The sequence below is a fragment of the Anser cygnoides genome, chromosome 7 (genome assembly GCF_040182565.1).
Source record: "Anser cygnoides isolate HZ-2024a breed goose chromosome 7, Taihu_goose_T2T_genome, whole genome shotgun sequence".
Classification (NCBI taxonomy): domain Eukaryota; kingdom Metazoa; phylum Chordata; class Aves; order Anseriformes; family Anatidae; genus Anser; species Anser cygnoides.
In genome coordinates, this window is record NC_089879.1 from 37,614,092 (window position 1) to 37,633,913 (window position 19,822).

The window sequence follows — 19,822 nt, forward strand, 5'->3', positions numbered from 1 at the left end:
TTTTGAAGTATTAAGGAAAGTTGGCAGCCTTTCTTAACTCTTTATTTTTGCATCCCTAATGCTTCCTGCTGATTCCTATCTACATTATTGCATACCAGTGCTAGATGCTGCCTTTCTTTAGAAAATATGTTCAAAAAAGGAGCATTAGAGCAAACAGTGTAAAAAGATAAAAGGGGAGGAGAAAGATGAATAAGCTTTGTGAGTGACTTTCAATAGCATTATGTTGCTGCATACTGCCTAAAAGCTGCAGTTGGAAATGAATAGGAGCTAACTAGTATTGGAGGTCTGGTTGCGCTGTTTTGTTTCTGATTTCATCTAGGTAAATGGTGGGGATGGAGCTCCCAGAGTGTGAGTTACTACTTGTGTTACATTCGGCCAGCCTGCAAGGGAAGGAATGGTAAGATCAGGAGTAAACCTTTTTAGCAGCAGAGAATTTTTCCTTGATGAACCAAACTGTGTCTTAAATTGCAGCCAGAAAGTCAGTTTGACTGCATCTGAGAGAATGGAGAGCTGCCCTAAGCTTCTTGTTTGCCTTGTGCCAAATTGGCCATGAAACTGAAAACCTTGTGCTATGCCAGTTGCTTCTTTTTTGGATAGGCTGTCAGGTGCCTGGAAGGCTCTGGTGTGGTGAAGGGAGATGATGAGGAGTCACCCCATGAAGCAGCAGCCCACATTGCTGGCTCGTGAGAGGAAATACGTGGCTGTGCTTGGCATTTGCTGGCTGACTCCTGTTGGCTGGAAGGCAGCGCTGGAATTAACGTGAGGAGATTATGTAAAGAATTCGGGAAGTGTACCAGTTTGGGGTGTTTTCCTTTATAAAGCGTAGAAATGTAACCTTAGTTTGCAAACAGCACTAAGACAAAGCTAATTTATGATGCTACACTGCATTTCGGTACATGGTCTCTACATGGATCTGTACAAGGATTTAAGCTGCTGTCTGAACTCCAGTATACAGAGGGCTTAATCTAAGGGGGTGTTTTATCTCTTCCATTATGAGGAAGAGTCTTCATGTGAAATTTAAAGCCAGGTTTTGAGTGCCATGATGCATACCATCATGGAAGTTTTAACTCTGACTAGTGAACTGTCAACTCTTAAACAAGCCCGGAGGTTCTTACTGTATTCCTTCCCTTCCTGCTTTACATTTTACATACTTCAGGATCACTTTCCATGACTAAGAAATACAGTCGTTACTTCTACTTGCTGGGTTTTAAGGAGGCACAATAATGTGCACAACCATCTCATTGAATAGTACAAGTTTAGAACAAAATATGATGATTTGTTCAATGCGTGTGCAATGATTTTTATGCTCACATAAAGTAATCCTTGATCTTTCTTTTCCATCTATCTCCAATCCAGACTCATTTTGCCTTTTTTTTTTTTTTTTTCCCCAGCTGGAGGGTGCAGTTGTGAGCCAGGCATTGTTGGCTTTTGCTCTGTGTGCTGGCTTCTGAGCAAAGGTGCTGCTGAAAGGGTGAGTATTTAACTTCCATCCTCTTTGATGTAGATTTATGTTCCTAGGAACTGATAAATTTAAACTCACCAAACCTATCACCTTGAAGTGTATCTAGGTTTGCAGTGGAAGGAATCTAATCTACCAGCTCATAAAGCTTTGAGCATCAGCCATCAAAGCACTGTCAAATTCTGGTTTAGTGTAAATTGTGTGGCATTCTGCAGCACCACAGACCAAAGAAGCTGAAAGATGAGCATCTCTCGCCTCTGAATTCACAGATCTGCATTTAGAGCAACATGAATCTCAAAGACCATGAAAATAAACAGTAATGCAAATATGATTCCTACTGAGTGACCAGTATGGAAAAGGATGGCTATGAGGGGTGCTTGACTACCCATTTGATACATAGTTGTATGAATTCTATATCAAATCTGACATCTAACACATCAGTTGTCTTCTGAAACTGACTGAGGTACCCAAGCATTACTTGAAAGAAAACGAAAAAGAAAACAGGCTTTTATCAACTAGAAAAGGCTACTTATGAGATGGGGGATAAGTTTAATGCTGTTGCACTGCCAAGACAGAGAAGGGGCTGTTAGTAATTGCGCAGGAATTTCTAGAAATATTTCCCTTGAGTCAGTGAAATACTGAGTGTGCCAGACATGGGAAGGTGCAGCGTGGGGGTGAGGATGTCGTTTTACAAGTGTTTTCAATTGGCAGTGAATAGATTAAAACAACAGAGGATTAGCACAGAAAGGAACTTTTGAAAACATCTCAGAGCTTTATGGTTGTGAAATAGTGTTTTGTAGATTTTATAGATTAATATCTACGCACAAACAAAACTGCGTATATAGAATGGTATTAGTACCTTAAGGAAGGGTAGATGAAAGTAAATATGTGATGCTATAGAGTCTGTATTGATCTGTTTTTCATATGACTGCATTAACTGTCAGAAATGGGGGTGCATAATGTTTGAAGTTCATTCTTCAAGAGCATCCATAAAACTTTATGCTGTTATGTATTATGTGTGTATTGGTCTTCTGCAGACAATTTTCTTTATTCGTGGTTTTTATTTAAAAACATGGGTGTTATCTGCTTGTACCCATAAAAACGCCCTGCACTGGAGTCATTAGCTTAATATTTTAGGACCTGAAGAGAGTAATGGGTAAAACATTCTAGAAACTTCCAACTAGTAGCCTAAAGAGGTTTTTTATACACAATAAAGTATATAAAGTAAATATCTTGACTTTATGAAGAAAAATATCTGAGAATGTTCAAGATTAAAAGCAAATATTTTATATTCCATTAGAAAGCTGGACTCTCGGACTTGAAACTTGCATTTCTAGTTCTTGAACATACTGAGGTAGATTGAAATTTGGTCTGTTACTGATATTGTTTCCTGTAGTAAAGCTTTTAATAGAGATGTTTAAAGTCTAGAAGGTATTATACTTTTTCTTTTTTTCTTTTTTCTTTGCTCATTTCAAAAAAAGCCTAGTAAGTTTCAGGGCATACCTTTGAAATCTTGAAAGGCAAGGGAAGATTCTCATCCTGTTTTTGTGCATAGATAAATATGCCAGGTGGAGCAAAGTGTTGTTCTGTGATTCCTTTACTCTACGTCATCTATCAGAAAAGCCCTCCTGACTAAGGGGACTTAGAGTCTCTTAACAGAAGGACACTAAAATAAGTAGTGTACTGCATAAAACTCACAGCTAGTTCTGTGTGTCAGAAGGCTGTCCCTGGCTGACATTTGGCACAACAATACGGATTGGAGTTGCCAGTTGTGCTCAGCATGTTTCTTCTGTCACGAAGCGGTGAAGAGCAATCATGAGGAATATCGCATGCAGAAGGACTTGCATGCAAGCAAGATGTGAACTTAATAGCAAGAGATGGCAGGTAGATGTGAGGATCTGGCCTAGAAGGAGTTGTAGTTATGAGGTTGTAATTTTATTAAATAATCACAAGGAGTAATTCTCTGTACCTGGGGGGTTGTTGAGAATAATCATTTCCAGCAAGGTCTAGTTCAGCAATTCCCATGGTACTTTTGAGGCTAAGTATCTTTGGTGTTTTTATGTTTAGCAGCTAAATCATGCAAGACTCAATGGTATGACTGAGTTGGAGGTTACATGTTTTTTCTCTAAAGCTTGCTGTTGCATACAAGGCCCTAAAACCAATCAAAGCTTATATGTTGAAAAGTGTTAGGGCACTTATTAAGGATACTTCTGTTTTTGTTGTTGTCCTCTCAAAAGGAATGGATTCCTAAGGAAAGGAAAGGAACACACACAAAAAATCAATCAGAAAAAAAACCAACACCCAGCTTCTTTAACTTTATTTCCAAATGCACTTTTTTAAAAGACAGAGTTTGGTGATCTGAATCAAGGTGCTTTTTTCCTCTTGTCATTTCTCTAATCCTGTTGAATGAGTTACTGTATGCCTTCCATGATATTTGTGTAGTTGGCTAAGCTGTGGAGATGCAGTAAGTTTGCATGGCTAACGAGAGCAGTATACAATGCAAAAGTGGGATCTGTTCATCAAGCAGCCTATTTAGTGAAACCTGTTTCAGATCTGGGGCGCATTTTTGAGTGTGAGGATAGGCAGGAAGTAAAATGAGAGTCTGAGGCCTTTCAGGAACAGGCATAGTGCAGGCTTTCCTTAATCCTGATGGTGCCAGAGGTATAGAATGTTTCTTCACTTGGAAAAAAATGTTGGATTCAACAATGTAGTTTTAGGCATTGAAAGGAGCTGATGGTTCATCCCTGATGTTCCAGGGTATCTGTTTCTTTGTGCTCTGGTTTATGGTGGAGGAAGGCTTGAACACTGCCTTTGATGCATGTGGAAAGTGTAGAGGGATCTTTGGACTCCATACGTTAACGCATTACCTGCTGCTTTTCGTTTTGTGTACCCAGAGAACTGATGGTTGGAGGTGGCTGTAAGAACACGTACTGCAGGACTCAGCCTCCTTTTCAGATCATCACCCAAACCAGAAGCTCAGGCTTTCTGAACCAGAAGTTCAGACCTCTGTTTTAGAAATAAGGGGTTTGAACATGAAGTGCTTTTCTGAGGAGCTGTAGGCACACGGGGCTGAATTATCAGTAACTGCCTGAAGCAGGCTCTTTCTGTTGAGGGATTTTTTTTAAGTAGACTGATCTCTCCCTCTCCAGTAAGTAGCAGCATCGTTGCGATTCCTTTCAGATTTGCTGGCTTTTGTGGACTAGAGTACATGGGGGTGGATATTGCACTGAATTTGGTGTGTCTCCAAAGCTGGTAGGATTGTTCCCAGCTGTCAGTGACTCACAGTAGCCTGAGTTGCCTTCTCAGAGTTCAAGTTAATGGAATTTGCTGTTCAGTTCCCCTTGAATTGGCTGGCAGAGATGGAATTTCCCGTGAACTAGGAAAGGCAGGAGAAATTCTTCAAAGTACAAGCTTTGAATTTGTGTTGCATCTGAAAAATTGCTGAGAAGTGCAGTCCTTCCTCATCTGGATGAGAGTAGCTCCTTGCCAACAATCTTGCTTTCAGGCATTTCATTTTGTTCTGTCTAAATTCCTACACTGTGCTTTTTGCTGAACATACCCAGTTTCCAGAAGCTTGTTAAAAATGTGATAAATGTGTGTTACGTGATTGTTGTCCTATTTCTTCTCCACGTGTATGGCAAACTTTATCTGGATTTAGAGGTTGTATTCTGTCAGCAGGGTAACTAATTAGTTTGCTATGTCAAAGAAAAGGGGTACAAATAGCACCAAGGGAATTCATTTGTGGAATTAATGTATTATTTACTAAGCAATAAATGAAGTTCAGCTTTTTTGCTACTTGTTCATTTTTACCAAGCAGGTTATCTGTACCTTTTATGTTAATACGAAGGGATATCTGAAGTAGCTGGGGAATACCATGAAGAATGGGGACCTGGGTTTGCATGTCGTTTTTGACTGTTCTGGTAGTGTGTGATTCCTCCAGAGAGCCTGCTGGGCTCTGGTATAGCTGCATTCGGTTGTAAGCAGTGTTCAGTGTGGCCTCTTGAACAGTGAAGAATCAGTAGGATGGTTTGGATTTCATTTAGTTTCTTTAAAGTAAGCTGTTACGTGACTGAAAACCACTCATTTGCCAAAAGAAATAAATCTTCTGAAGCTTATTTGCCTTGTTGGTTCTCTGTTTTAGAGTATCAGAACATTTGGAGCAAGTTCAGACTATTGCTGGTAATGAGTCAGTATCTGAGTAGCCCGCATTTGTGGCTTGGTTATACTGCATGCAGGGTCTTGTTTCCTCCTTTTTGTCTGTGGTTTGTACCTGCGAACCTTGGGAATGTGTATGAAAAGTATTTTCCAGTTTGCAATGCCATGTGAAAATGTGAAAAGCATAGAAAATAGAGTGTTTTCTACCCAATGTTTCAGCTTTTCCATTTTCATCAATCTGTTAGGGTGAAAGTCCAAGACAGAGTACGAAGATGACGTTTAGTTCACTAATGAAATAATCAAAGAGGGAAGAGGTAATGAACACAAATTTAGGAAGGCTAAGGAAAGCTAAGGAAGAATAGTCTGAGAAGATTAAATGCGTATCTGCTTCAGAGTGTACGTACATTTTTCCATTAGACGGCACTACATCACTGCAAAGACTAGCGATGGCCCTTTGCTTCTTTTTGGTTCTATATTTGCTTCCTTCATATGCCCTTTTGTAAGCAAGACCTGCAAAATTTTCTGTCTTCTTCAACTGAACGACACTAGTACTGGTTTGCCATGTTGATAATTGCTCGTGAAACTGCTCCGTTCTCTGGTATCGATCTCTTATCCCAGGTATGTTTGGTTTCTTCAGCCTTTAATGCCCGTTGGTCAACTCGTACAGCCAAGACAGGGATTTCAGATATGTTTGGCTACATATCCAAATATTGCTTTAGATGATTAACTGTGGCTGTGCTTCTAGTCACACTAAGAAAGCAACATTTCTGACTACTTACGTACGTGATGCATCAGGTTTCGGGGACTTTATCAAGGGACTTCATTTTCCCTGCCTTAAGTATATCTGCTGAGATGGGAAGCTGGTAAGTTAACCTTGGCCCCAGCTGACTAGGTCTTCCCTTCATAAATTGGATAAGTTTTAGTATTCCATTTTTTTCTAAGATCTTTCCTGTTAAGAGGATCTTTGAAAGTTATATCCAAGTAATGAGACTGAAAGTAACCAATCTTGGGGCTATAGGGGATGACATTTATTGTGACAATGACCCTTTTTGGGTCCTTTTCTCCATCAATACAAAGTACCCATCTCAGCGTCTGGTAAATCAGCTATCATTTTTTGATATATCTGCCACCACAAGGCAATGTTTTCACTTGAAACAGCCATTCTACCTTGCACTTTGTTTTCTGAAGGCTTGTGGAGGGTGGGGGAACTTCTGTGCATTGACTGCTGAAGACCTCTTTGCCCAGGTGCATTGGGAAAGGTGAAATTAAAATTTTAAAGATAGGAAGTCAATATGTGGTAAACTAAGGTATCTTAAATCATGCTCTCGGCTTCTCATTCAGAGATAATTTAACCTGGTTTTGCTGTTCTTTAAGCTTCCTTTTCAAATGCTCTGTATTAATCCCCCAAATGAAAGCTCCCTCTGTGTACATGAAGGAGTTTTGCTAACGATCTCCCCTATTGATCTCAGTGGTATGATTGGTCCAGCAGTAGTCATACAGTAAATGCAAAAGCTTGTAGTGTTTACCACTTAGATTTTCTCAGCTCGATGTTGTGGCACTGACTTCGATATTGTTCAGAGTCCTAAGAGCAGTTTTTACTAGAGGTCACACTGTAGTTAACATCAAACTGATTAGAGTAGCCTATTATAATTGGTCTGAGAGTTGTACTATAGTCCCTCAAAATACACAACAGATACTGAAAATACTGCGTTGATACTATACTGTTACCTGCACTTCAAACTGCAGTTCTGTAGACTCTTTAAAGGCAGTGAAAAGGCTACAAGAGGGACAGAGGGGTACCCACCCAAACAGCAAGTAGCATGGTAACATAAGTAGCACAAGCAGTAGGGTGACATACAAATACAATTCTAAGTTTAAAAGTTTGAAACTTTTTTGAGTATGTGACAAAGGTGAAATAATATATTTTGGAATTAGTGAATGCTTCAGCACAGGTAGTTTAAAACCTCCTTTTTTTACATTTCTTCATCCACACAAGAACAAAGTTATTCAGAAGAGCTGAACAGAAGCAAACCTAAACTGCAGACAGGAGGTGCTTTTTGTTATGCCCTGATTTGTCTGGGGAATTCATGGCCATGCTTGTTCTTCATTTTGAGGTGTAGATAGCAATCAGTGGGACTGGGCATGCATGACTGATGGAAAGGAAAGGGGAAAAAAAAAAAAAGGAAAAAGAAGCACTAGATGGAAGAGGATAAGAGCTCATACAGTACAATGTGTCCGTCAGTTTCTAAATACTGATTATGTCCATGAATATTTTAAGATTTCTTGAAACTTTTCAATAGAAAGGAGTGGCTTGCTCTCAAACTGTCCAATATTTGAGCAAGATAAACTCCTGCTCTGACTTATTATCTTCTGTACTACCATAAAGTCTCCTGATATTCTGAACTAATGCAATCATTAACTACCAGGGAAACAATGCATTGAAATTCACCCTCTGTTTCTAGAAGATGCTTTTGGGTGGAGGGGGAGCCCCCACAGAAGACTCTGGTTAATTCAGTGTACCTTGTTCGCTGTTCTGTGTTTCCTCTCAGTCCTGTAATTTATAACTTTTGTTCTTCCTGACCATACTGATGGTGCAGAATTCCAAATCCTTCAGTCATTCTCTCCTTCCCGTTCCCTTCTGGATTCATCCCAGCTGACTGCTGCAGTCTAATAGAGGAAATCTCAGCCAAACTGTGTAATCTTATATTTTGGAAATTGAAAATTAAAAGCATATGTTTCAAGTGACAAAAGGAGTAACTCCATCTTACAGTACCTGAGCTGTTGCTCAAGTGTCCAGTTCTGTGACAAAAAGAAAGTAATCTGACAAGTTTTTAACAGTCAGGAAAATATCATCCAGTCAAAAAATCGTTTTTAAGTTGAGAGTGCTGTAGACTATTTATTTTACTGAGCCACTTGAGAGTATCTGAATGTAAGGGAGCAGCAGTTCGCTGTGTGTGTCCATAGTGCTCAAGGCAGGGGGTGTGCAGAAGTCCTTCAGCCAAGCCCTAAAGGCAGCGAGCAATCTTCAGGATCACCTATCCACCACTGACTAGTTGGCAGCCTGTATCCTCTATCTGAAATGGCACCTGGTGCTTACCATTTGCCATGGAATTATTAAGAAAACAGTACATTTATTCTTTAGGGTCCATAATGCTTTCTGGTTTTTTTGGGTTTTTTTGTTTGTTTGTTTGTTTTCAATTTACATCCTGTTAAGTCCCTCATGCTCTGTGGCTCTAATTTGTGTTTGAGCTGTTTTCTTGCTCTGTTTTCTTAAGCTGGCATAACGAGTCCCTCTTGCTTTTGCTTTCAGTGTTTTAACTTCAGTAGCTGAATTTGAGGTAGCTTACTTTCTAAGCCAGTACAGGTGAGGAAAAGCAGCAACACGAAGGGGGTACATCGCAATAACACACAGAGGGGAGAGAAGGAGAGAATAATGGGATGATGAAAGGCAAAACATTCACTGAAATGAGGTTCTAAAAAAGCACGGAGAGCATGTGTGTGTGATGGGGAGGAAGTTGTCTCAAAAAGCTGTGTTTGTTCCCTGGAGGCTCCCGTGTGCTATAATTGAGTCAACATGTCAAAGTGAAGTATGTGGCGAGCTTTGCGAGTGGGGGAAAACTGCTTCTTCTGCACATACAGGGCTTGGATGAACCCATTCTTACAGCAATAAGCACTCTGCTTTTGCATTGCTAAAGCCACAACACAGCAGAATAGCTGTCCAGCCAAGCTCTGTAGCCAATGTTTCTCTAAGAAATGCTTTAAATCTTTGTTTGGTTGGGAAGCTAAGAATAATTGGCTTTAACTTTGCTTCTGTTGTGGAACTGAATGAAGATGGTGAACAGTGGAGAAGATGACTGAATTGCTGTTGAGATACAGGCTAAAGCAAAGCAAGCTACAAGGGCCTTACCTAATGATTTTTAAATCTCAGAGAAGCAAATCCCATTCCTTGCATGTCTATTTCTCATGCTGGTGTTATGTTTTGGAGATACACTGGCCTACTTTTGTTTAGTGTCTCTATTTGTGTGTTTAAAATGGATGGAAAAGGGATGATTGCAATGCTCTGTCCCAGCTGATACTTGCAGCCTTTGGCTGTGTGACTTTATGCTTGGGGCTGCACTGGCACCTCTCTCCTGGCCAAAGCTGACTGCAGCTTCACCCTAAGACTTCATATGAACTTGAAAATCTTTAAAGCCAATGTTTCCATGCTAACAAGCTAATTTTGTCTTGATTGGTTTTTATGTAGAATCTTTACCTTTGGTGCTTTAATATTTTATAAATGATTCTTACTGACATATTTGATGTTCTGATTGTTTCCATAGAGACAGTAATGGCAGAAACCTGCACAAGGAAGGTGACAGCACTGTATTTTCAAGATTAACTGTTTTACAGAGGAATGGTTTGAGGGGGTGGGAATATAAAGCAGATTTTTCCAAGCAGTCACAGAATATTTGGGAGTAGTTGAATAACTACTGGAGGTCAGAGAAAAAAGGCAGCAGGACAGAAGAACTGGTTTGTTATTTTGGCATTTGTCTGTGTGGGGAAGCAGTGAACAGAAGGTCAGCCTAGAAATATGAAGTGCTTTCAGCAACACATCGCCTTTATTGCTGCTCCACATGAAGATGGAATTCTGAAATGCAAAAAACTGCAACATAGAAATTATCTCAGAGAAGAGGCAGAAATTAACATGCCTGTGAGACAGCGTGTAACACACCTTTTTTAATTTCTCCCTTCCAAATTCATAACCTAAATGTAGGAAGCTTTTAGCATTAGCAATCAGGCACTTACAAAGCCATTAGTGAGAGCTGCAAACTTTTTTTTTAACCCTTGGTAAAATCAGCTGCCCAATTTTATTTTTTGGGCAGCAAGGCTTGATCCATTTCATTATGCATTGTACTACCCATGTTTGCCAGCAAGATAATCTTGAGAGAATGCAAGTGTTTGATAAGAACCCTCGCTGTGGCTGAGAGGTTTGTTTTAAAGCATTCAGTAGGAGAGACGGGCATCCCCTGACATGTCTCTTTGTAGCAGGTCTTGCTGCTTCTGTCTATGGTGTGGTCATTTGAAGCAGTTGTCTGAACTATAATGTATACCCACCTTTTCTTGTATCAGCTCTGGCAAGTGGGAGGAGATAATAAGAGAGATGCTTGTAAACAGTGTTAACTATTTTCTTTCAGGGACGATCCCTTTTCAGTGAAGCGTTTGATAGCATTCAAAGTGCCCTTTCCTTCCCCACCACTATTAGGTGCCTAAGGGCTGCAGTCAGGCTTGCCAGCTCTGCCCAGGAAGAGCTAGTCAGGCAGCACTGCCCATCTCCAGGTGGCAGGCACATCTCTGGCCCTGGGGAAATCAAGCAGGCTGGTAGTAAGACACAGGTGCTACACTCCAATTTAACACATTGTTAAATTCACATCTCATATGCCTTCCAGCCAAAATATGCCATCATACTGTAAACTGAATTCGTGTTATATCTTATTACACTGGGGAAGAGAAGCAGGCAGCTGGGAGCTTGGGTTGCCTTGAAAGTTACAGAAGTTACTCATTTGTCAGTGCCTGAGGCCTCTTAGGTCACATCTGCACGGTACCTCATCTGGTTTTTGCATTATTTTGATATCTTTGGAATGGGGGTGAGTAAAAAAATATGTAATTTATGGTTCTTCTTTGTATTTATATGTAACATTTTGCACAGCTGGCATGTTAGGAAGTGTTTGATTCTGCTTTTCCCTTCACCCAATGAAGGGGAGGTTTCTTTGTTTTTTACCAGAATTACTGTGTTTAAAACTAGAAAGTAGTTTAGAAATCATGGATTAGTTAGTTGTAGCAGAAAGGCTGAAGTAAATTGTGCCATCTGGTCTAAATACCGCCCTCTTGTTTGCAGAACGATACAAAATTAAATGAAGTCAGTTTCTCCTTGAGAGAAGTTTATTTATAGATAGTTAAGCTGTTGAGATGCTGAGTTAGTAGGAAAATAAGAAGATTGGTTAGAACCCCTTTCCTTTTGGGGTTGTGTGTCTGAAGTGAGACATGACTGGAAATTCAGTGGTACCATGTGTTCTTTGGCTGATGACACACGTGTTATATAATCAGGTCAACTCACTTAGTGAACTCTCCGGCCGTGTTTATTCCTACCTTGAAATGACTTTTAGTGAGAATAGCTCAGAGACATTTGAGCTATGGTTGTCAATTTAAATCAAGATGCTTTGGATTTCCAGAATGCTGTCCTCAGAATTGTTTGAGCTCTGAACTTCTTGGAAGATTTTTGTGTGCTTTCTCACCATGTTTTTTTAGTCTGTTTTATTCCTAGAAGCCCTTTTAATGTATGCTTTGAAAGATTCACGTGTAGTTGTTTTGATTGTTTCGTCTTCTGCATCTTTATAATTAAGCATGTGCCTTTCTTGCTTTTTCTTTCTCCCATCCTTCATTTCAGCCAGGTAAAATCTGAGTTTTATTTCATGGTGCTCATAAGAGTGAACTTGTTCTTTTGCTACATTGATTAGAAATTGTCTTTAGAGGTGCAGAAGCCAGAGACGTTGCCTTTTATTTTTACCCATGGCATTCAGTGGGGTAGCTGTAGACCTGGGTGGAGATTCCTGGACTTGAGTCTTTTGCCCTGTCAAGTTGATAAATGTGTCATTATTCTGGGGCTGAAGGGTTCTGGTTTATATGAAATAAAAGGGCACCGAGGACCAGAAAAGCATAATAGTTGACATTGACTTGTGGGTGTCAGGCCTGGCTGCCCTGCCAGTCCCTCAACTCTTCCATCTTTTTGCTATTTTTTTTTTGCTGTTGTGTTAATTTATTGCATAGTATCCCTCTCTATGAGTACTTGTGGATATGGAATATCTGACTGACTGAGCTTTTCCTCAAGGTTGTGAGCAGGAACAGGAGAGTATTTGATCCCCACTGTTTTCACATGTAAAGTGAATCAGGCTGGGGCATCTGTCCATTGTGTTAAAGTATCTTTCAAGACATCTTCTCTTGGACACTAAATTCTGTCTCAGTTTCTGCTGTGCTAGTAGGGTAGATGGATACTTAACTCCAAACCTACCATATTTGCTAAGTTCTAATTAATTTACTTTTTCAATACAGAAGAGGACTGCTCATCTTGCTCTTTTAATGTGGTACGTCAGTGAATAGCTGCAGTGAAACATTCTACTGCTAAATCATAGCACTGTTAGGGTGTAGTAAATTCTCTTGTTAATTTTCTTGGTAGGCATGGTTTTTAGAGTGGACACCTGCTTGGAAAAGCAGTGAATTTGGTTCTGGGTTCACAGTTGTGGCCACTGAAGCTGTGTTTGTTCCCCGAGCAGGTGCACCGTAGGCTGTCATGGCGTGGCATTGCCAGTCAGTCCCACCAGCACAGCTCACTACTGCTTCACTGCTCTGTGAAATGGCAGCCAGTTGAGATGGCAGCTTTTGTGACGTGATGGCTGTGTGCAGACCACCAAACTTGATCACAACCAAAGTCGGCTTCGTTCTCAGCCAGCCTTAAGCTATTGCTGTATTCCAGCTTTTATTCTTGCATGACAGGCACACATGGTGGGCAGTCCTTTGAATGCTGGCTGTACTGTACTGTTTATTCTTCTGTTTAGGAAGCTGGGTGAGACCTTGATTCTGTGTGGGCATGCTTCTCTCTGCACTTCAAGTACCTCTCTGTAGGGTGCCTTGTGATGCTAGCTTTAATCTATTCGTTGGAGATTTCATTTCCAAAACATGTATCTTGCTGGTGAGACACATCTATGTTCCCTTTCTGGTGGTTGTAGGAAACTGTGCAATAGAAAAATATGGTTGGTATGACTCTCTGCTCTTGGAATGCTTTTTGGCACATTTCTGAATATTGGTAACACTGTGTTAGTATCTTTCCCCCTTGCCTGAAGTACGCTGCTAGAATGGATTTGGGAAAGTTCTTCTTTTCCATTGGTGTGGAGTTGGGATCACAGCAAGACAAGTGGATGATATTAGTAGATGGCAAGTCTTTGAAGTATGTTACAATCAACTTCAGAGAGAAAGAAAATCCCTTCCCTGAGCTACAGATAAACAATAATGCTTTCAGACCTTGAAGAGGATCAAGGTGAAACTCAGTGAACAGCAACTGCAGAGGAGATGCTGCTGCTTTGTGACAAGTGGCAAAAATACTGTCTTTCTTTTTGTGCTTCCTTAACAAAGCAAAATAACAAAGTACTCTGAGGTTGTTCTATGAAAGGAACATAAAAAGTTTTTTGTTTCAGATATCCTCATCTTAATAGATGTGGGTAGAATAGATTTTAAAAGAAGGATGCAAATGCCTTCTCGGAATTCCAAACTATCTTCAAAAGCAAGTGAAAAGAACTGAATTTGTCTGTTTGTGTGGATGCATTTCACAGCATTTATTTGCCTATTTAGACTTGTAGGGGAGTAACATCTTCCAGCTGCTGTGTAACTCTCAGTTCAGTTGGCTTTGGCTGGGAGAGAGAGAATGGAACAGTCTCATTTCTCTTGTTGAAGTAGTGAGGGAAGAAGGAAATTATGTCTAGACCATGCACCTGAAGTACATTTCGAAAAGTAGATATGTCCCCCTCTGCCTGAGGTGAAGGATCTCTCAGGAAGATGCGTTGGAGAGCACAGTAGGAAGTGGCTGCAGAAGTGAGGTGACTAGGATTGCTCCCTCTGAGGCTGCCATGTGTTTTTTAACAAGATTCTGAGTCTTGGGAGACAAAGGAGAAAACCACATTTTCTCCCAGGATGAAAGTATTTTTCAAAAGCAAGAATGTATTTGCATAGCTTTGAAATGGCTGATAGATAAAAGCTGAAGTTCAGTGGACAGGGGCATGTATTAACATGCCATATGGGTTGCAGTGTCATGAATGATAAATAAGGAGTTATGTAAGAACCTGAAAGCTGAATGTCCAAAATTGAAATAGGAATAATGAAGAAAAATGATAGCTTAAAAAATACATTTTTAACATACTTGCTGACACCTGATCACTACTGGGAGAATTCAAACCAACTCTGCAGGTCACCTTTAACAAAAAGCTGACTGTATAGATAAGGGTTTAAAAAGGTACCGCACAACAGTCTGTCCCATATATAAAACCCAAGTGAGAACAAACTGCAAAATGAGAGGTGGTGGGCTTGGGTGGGGGAGGGAGATTTAAATGTGGCCTTCAGGAAAGAATCTGTGTAAAGAATTGAGAAAGAAATAAGATGGCAGCAGCAGCAGCCAGGATTTGCAGAGCTTTTCAGTCCTTTGTTTGGTTATCTTGCATAAGTGCTTTAGCCAGAGACTCTTTCAGTAGCTGCATGGGGCCGGCTTGGAACACAAATGTGCATGAATCCAAATGTAATTTCCCTGTTGTGCACATTGTGGCTGTGACAGCTCAAGTTATGAATGTAAAATAGCAGAATAAAGTTCAGAAGATGGCCAGGCCTGCAATGTTAATAAGAATTGAATTACCCAGAGCTCTTGTGAGTTCGGCGAAGGTGCTGCCCGAATTTTAAATTTATCTGCTTCCGTGCTTAATTTTGGTGTGCCTTGGAAAAGAAGAAATAGCCTGTGCATGTCTCCTTGCGCATCTCGGTGATTCAGCATAATAAAGTAATGTTCAAAGCAGGCAAAAGGGTTGATGCTAATTCTCTGCTCCAGTTTATAGCTGGTGCTGGCACATAAACTCAGTAAGCATCAGTGGTTTTGATCTGTAGCAAAGAAGTACTGTCCAGGGAATTACAGGATCTTCCCTTTCAGGCAGTTCTGTTCGCTGTGGGGTAATTATCCATAATCTGCCGCTTTCCCTAATTCCCTGCATTCAAGGGGAACTTCTGTGCAGAAGGGATGTCCTCTTCTGCACCAGTACACTGCTCACAGAAGGGGCACCTCACCATGATTGGGGGTCAGCTTGTCCTGGGGCTGTGTGAGCAAGGAAAGGGGTTTTCCCCCTTCTACGCGCAACTTGCATGGCAAAGAGAAGTTGCAAAGTTTACAACTTTCCCTGCTTCTTCAGCATCAGATTTTCCTGGGTCTGTCCTCTCTTTCTCTCTCTCTCTTTCCAACCTCCTTCCATCTCGTGTTACCATGGAGAATGAAATGCCAGTTCCATTCAAGTTGTCGGCTGAATAGGTTTTGAAGTTGATGGATGGTGAGAATCTCTTATCCCTCCTTCTCCAAACACCGCCCCTGCCTGGTTCTTGACGTTTCACTTGCCAGGGACTGGCAGTTGGAGAGAGGGAACTGAAAAGGAGGCTGGCAGTGTCCTGCTGAGATGCTCTTTCAGTTCCTTGGATGAAATCAGCAGCCGTGAGAAGGTCTTAAGGACTTTGGTGCAGAGTCTTGTCCTCAAGCTGGCAGAGGCATGAATGCTCACTTGAGTGCGTGCTCCTGCTTCCCCAAAGCACCCAGGGAAAGAAGATTCATACATGACTCTTGCTTCTGCTTATGGCTGTGTTTTGAGGGGTGACGTAACCTCTGCAACTTAAAGGGAAAGGTAAGGAATGAATCAATACAATACATGCTCTGGCATAACCTTTTTCTCTCAGAGGTACTTCTTTTAGACTTCATTTTAGTGCTACCTCATGCGAGAAGTGGAACTTCTGCAGTCTGACTTGCCTGGGTTTGCAGCTGGGATGCTGAAGTTAGCAGGAGCCTGTGCTTAGTGTGAGTCTCGGAATCCCCATGTGCACTGGTTGCCTACTCACGGTATTATTGGTAGTGTCAAAACAGCCTTCTGAATAAGGTACTTATTAAAAGAAATATTAGAGCATCATGGATTTTAACAGACCCGGGGTTGAAATGTGGTGTTGGAGTTACTGCTGAAGTGCATGAAATGGGGCTACAAAGCAGAAAAATCAAAATGATAGCACTAAAATATCACAGAAAATATTTCTTTCGTTGTGATTTATTACTTTTCATGCAAGATGACTATGCCTTTACAAGGAATCAGGAGAATTTTTTGTTTATGGTGGAAGGCTTAAGCTTGTCCTTTTTACTGAAGGGGTTGTTTTGACTGATGACCACCCAATAGTTTGGGAGAAGCGACTACCTGGCATTGTTTGTTGGTGTGTGCATTTCACTTCTGGAAGTAATGGTTAGAATTTACATTCAGACACTAAGGATTCAACTATAAGGATTCTGTGTACATTAACTTGTTAGGAGAGGGAAAATATTTTTGCGACCTTTCAGCTAAAACCTGATGTGTCAGGACCATACCAGCACAGGAATTATACGTTAGTGGGTGGCGTTTCAATTTAAGGTCATAAGTGGAAATTTGTTATGGGTGCTTTTGAAAAGCTGTGCTATTCCTAATAAGCAATTGTGAGCTCTTTCTTTCAGTATATCTCTTTGAAGCATTGCAGTGAAAAATATTTCTATACCAAACTATTAATAACCTTCTGTATGTTCCTAAACTTGCTAAACAAATACATCTTCCCCAGTACCATCAGCAGCTTTTGCATGTCTGAGCTTCGCAAGAGTTCACTTTCCATTTGATGCTCTCTGGCCTGTTTGTTGTTTGACTGTTGTCGCCCTGCTGGAGTTTTCCTGCTGCAAGGTTGCTTTTCCTCTTGTGGAAGCTGCTTCCAAAATGCTAAGAGGTTAGCAGTTTGGCCACTGGTGTGTTAAAAGGGAATTTTCTAATTACTGCTTCAGAAAGGCATGGGTGTGTGTGAATATATACAAAACAAAAATAAATATATATGTGAATATACCATCCCATTCTTTAGTTAATTTATTGTAAGGATTGTATTACTGTTTTTATCTCAAAGCTCATTAGGCATTCCCTAGATAGATGCGAGCATAGTGGACCTGTGATTTTTAGTCATATAAAATAATGAGCAGGACTTTGGTTTTTTGGTTTGAAATTGGTTGGCTGGGGTACTGCAAAAAAAATTACATTTACAAAAATATACTGCTGAAGCAGCTTCTTTTTACCAGAAATATGTCACCCATGTCAGATGGAGTTGAGAGAAAGTGATACAGTGAGGAAAAAGGGGGGAAGTCCTGTGGGATACTGAATGATACTGTGGTTTGGGATTAGCTTCCTAATAGGCACTCAGCTTCATGTTACCATTCATAAGGGATAGGGGAAAGGGTGAGCATCTGTTTTATTTAACAGTTTGATTTTGAGGGAGCTGAAACAGCATCAGCATTGAGGCTTGGGTTGTGTATTTCAATTTATTCTGTTACCCTGCTGGGTTTTTTTGATTTACATGCTGCCTTCTCTATGGAAAAAATATACTTCTACCTGGTTTTGAGTTTGCATGAAATGAAATCCCTGATCTTTCTCTCCCGCTCTGTTTGTGAGGATTGTTATGTTAATAATTGTAGAGATAGTCAAAAGTTTTTCTGGGTATTTCTGACAGGTTTAAACTTCAGAAAAAAAAAGTATTCCAGTTTTCAACATAGATATGTTTAGATTCAGTTTGCCCTCTGAAATGCCTCCTTCTTTTCCCCCCTACCACTATAAACCTTTTCTGTTTGGTTTTGGTTTCCCCAATGAGAATTGCACCAACTTTGTAAGAACAAAAACAACAAATTTTATTCTTAGGATGCTCCTGGTAGCTTCCCCGCTTCATTCCATCTGGCCTTCGGTTAAATTATTCTTTGAAAACAAATGTTCATGTCCTACTGTTTTTAGATTGAGAGCTGCAAAATAGCAGTTCTGTAACTGTTCCTCTGTAAACTGTCACTCAGGCCTTTTATGGGTTCTGAGATTTTCATGAGTATACTGTGGCTAGTACTATTAACCACCAAAGGTGACTTTTATATTATACCTGGAAATACCTCCTAACTTCAGAAATTGGTGCTTAGATGGTGGCTGTTATAATCCAGTGATCCTTCCTGGCACATATAGTTCTCTTACGGTGTTATTTTTCCTATTCTGAAGGCTGATTCCTTCTGACACAGTTTATTAGTGTACCACTGTCAAGGTTTTTCTAGAGGCAAAATGCCATAAGGTCCCCAGCTATGGAAATCCTGAAGATTTTACAGTTTGCCTTAATTTTTGGTTATTGGAGTCTAGTTCTTGTATTGGCTCTTTCGTTCTTGAGTTCACGCATCCTTAATTCTGCAATAGCCTGAAACACTTGAGATCTGTCCTTTATATTGTACAAAATGTAAACACTAAAAACAAAATACAAACACCAAATATTATGTGATTTCATGTCAATTTCAACTACTTATTCAATTTCCTGCTTTCCAAATAAGTTGTTTTTCTAAAATGTCTTCCTTAAGCCTCAAAAATAAGTTGGATTTGAAAATACAGCAAAAGAAAGGTATTCCAGAATGACAGTGCTGTTCCCTTCCATTGGACTCAGCGATTTCCCATCAGTGCATTTGTTGAGGCTTCCACAGGCTCTGTTGCGACAGAGCATCACGGATCCTGAGGAGTTTGTCACATAGTAGGGGAAACCTTGGATATAGGCGGCCCTTTGTGCCCATGTGCCTGGAATCTTTGACTCTAGAAATTAATGTTACGTATAAATGATATTTTTAGATTAAATGAAAACGGTAATATGAGGAACACCAGCAGATAGCGATGCTGTATCCAGCAAAGAGAGGCTGAAGAACATCTTAGTGGTGTGCCTGCTGTGGCTTAGAGGAGTGAAATGGCTCTGTATTACTAATTAAGCCCAAGAAGCATATTGCTAGCTAGCTTCTTGTTTAATATGTTTAAATAACATCTCAGTTAATACTACAGCTAGTTTGAACAGAAGTAAAATAAATTTGTCAAATGTATTATTCTGGTTTCCTTGTTATCTGTCATTACAATGTCTTTGACAAAGACTGCTAGATCTCTTAGAGAACTTAATAATTCTGGAGAAAAATATTGAATAAATGAATTGTTGCACTAAGACTAGCAAAATTGGTTGGATAACTTGATCGTTCTTCAGTCGGTTATTATTTCTAATCCCTGTTTTCATCTTTTATTTGCGTTTCACTTAGGTTGTCCCTTAATGGAAATTAGGGTATTTAATTTTTTTTCTGCATTTTGCCAGAATTATTTGGGACTTCCGTCTATCTCCCTCTTCCCTCCTACTGCTTACCTCTTCCCTAAATGTGCTGTTTTCTCCCTGCATTCTTTCCCTGCTGTACTTCCCCTGCCATCATCTTTCCCTCCTCCTTTCCCATCTAGACAGTAGCCAGAGCCTGTCATTCTCCCATCTCGCCCTAGAGCCTCCTGTCCTGGCTGCTCTGTACGTGCAGGCAGCTGGAGGAAGATTGAGCTCTAGACCTCCTCCTTT

General features: G+C 40.3%; 1 protein-coding gene across 6 annotated transcripts in view; it reads left to right on the forward strand.

The window, feature by feature from the left end:
* NDST2 (N-deacetylase and N-sulfotransferase 2) overlaps nucleotides 1–19,822 on the forward strand; it is a 134,568-nt gene that overhangs the window by 25,282 nt on the left and 89,464 nt on the right. For 4 of the 6 annotated variants that reach the window (XM_067000395.1, XM_048060001.2, XM_067000396.1 and 1 more), the window contains exon 2: nucleotides 1,392–1,471. The gene's annotated coding sequence lies outside the window, so the exon portion shown is untranslated. Of the gene's footprint in view, nucleotides 1–602; nucleotides 760–1,391; nucleotides 1,472–19,822 lie in introns of those variants that run through there. The other 2 variants (XM_048060003.2, XM_048060004.2) reach the window with 1 other exon arrangement.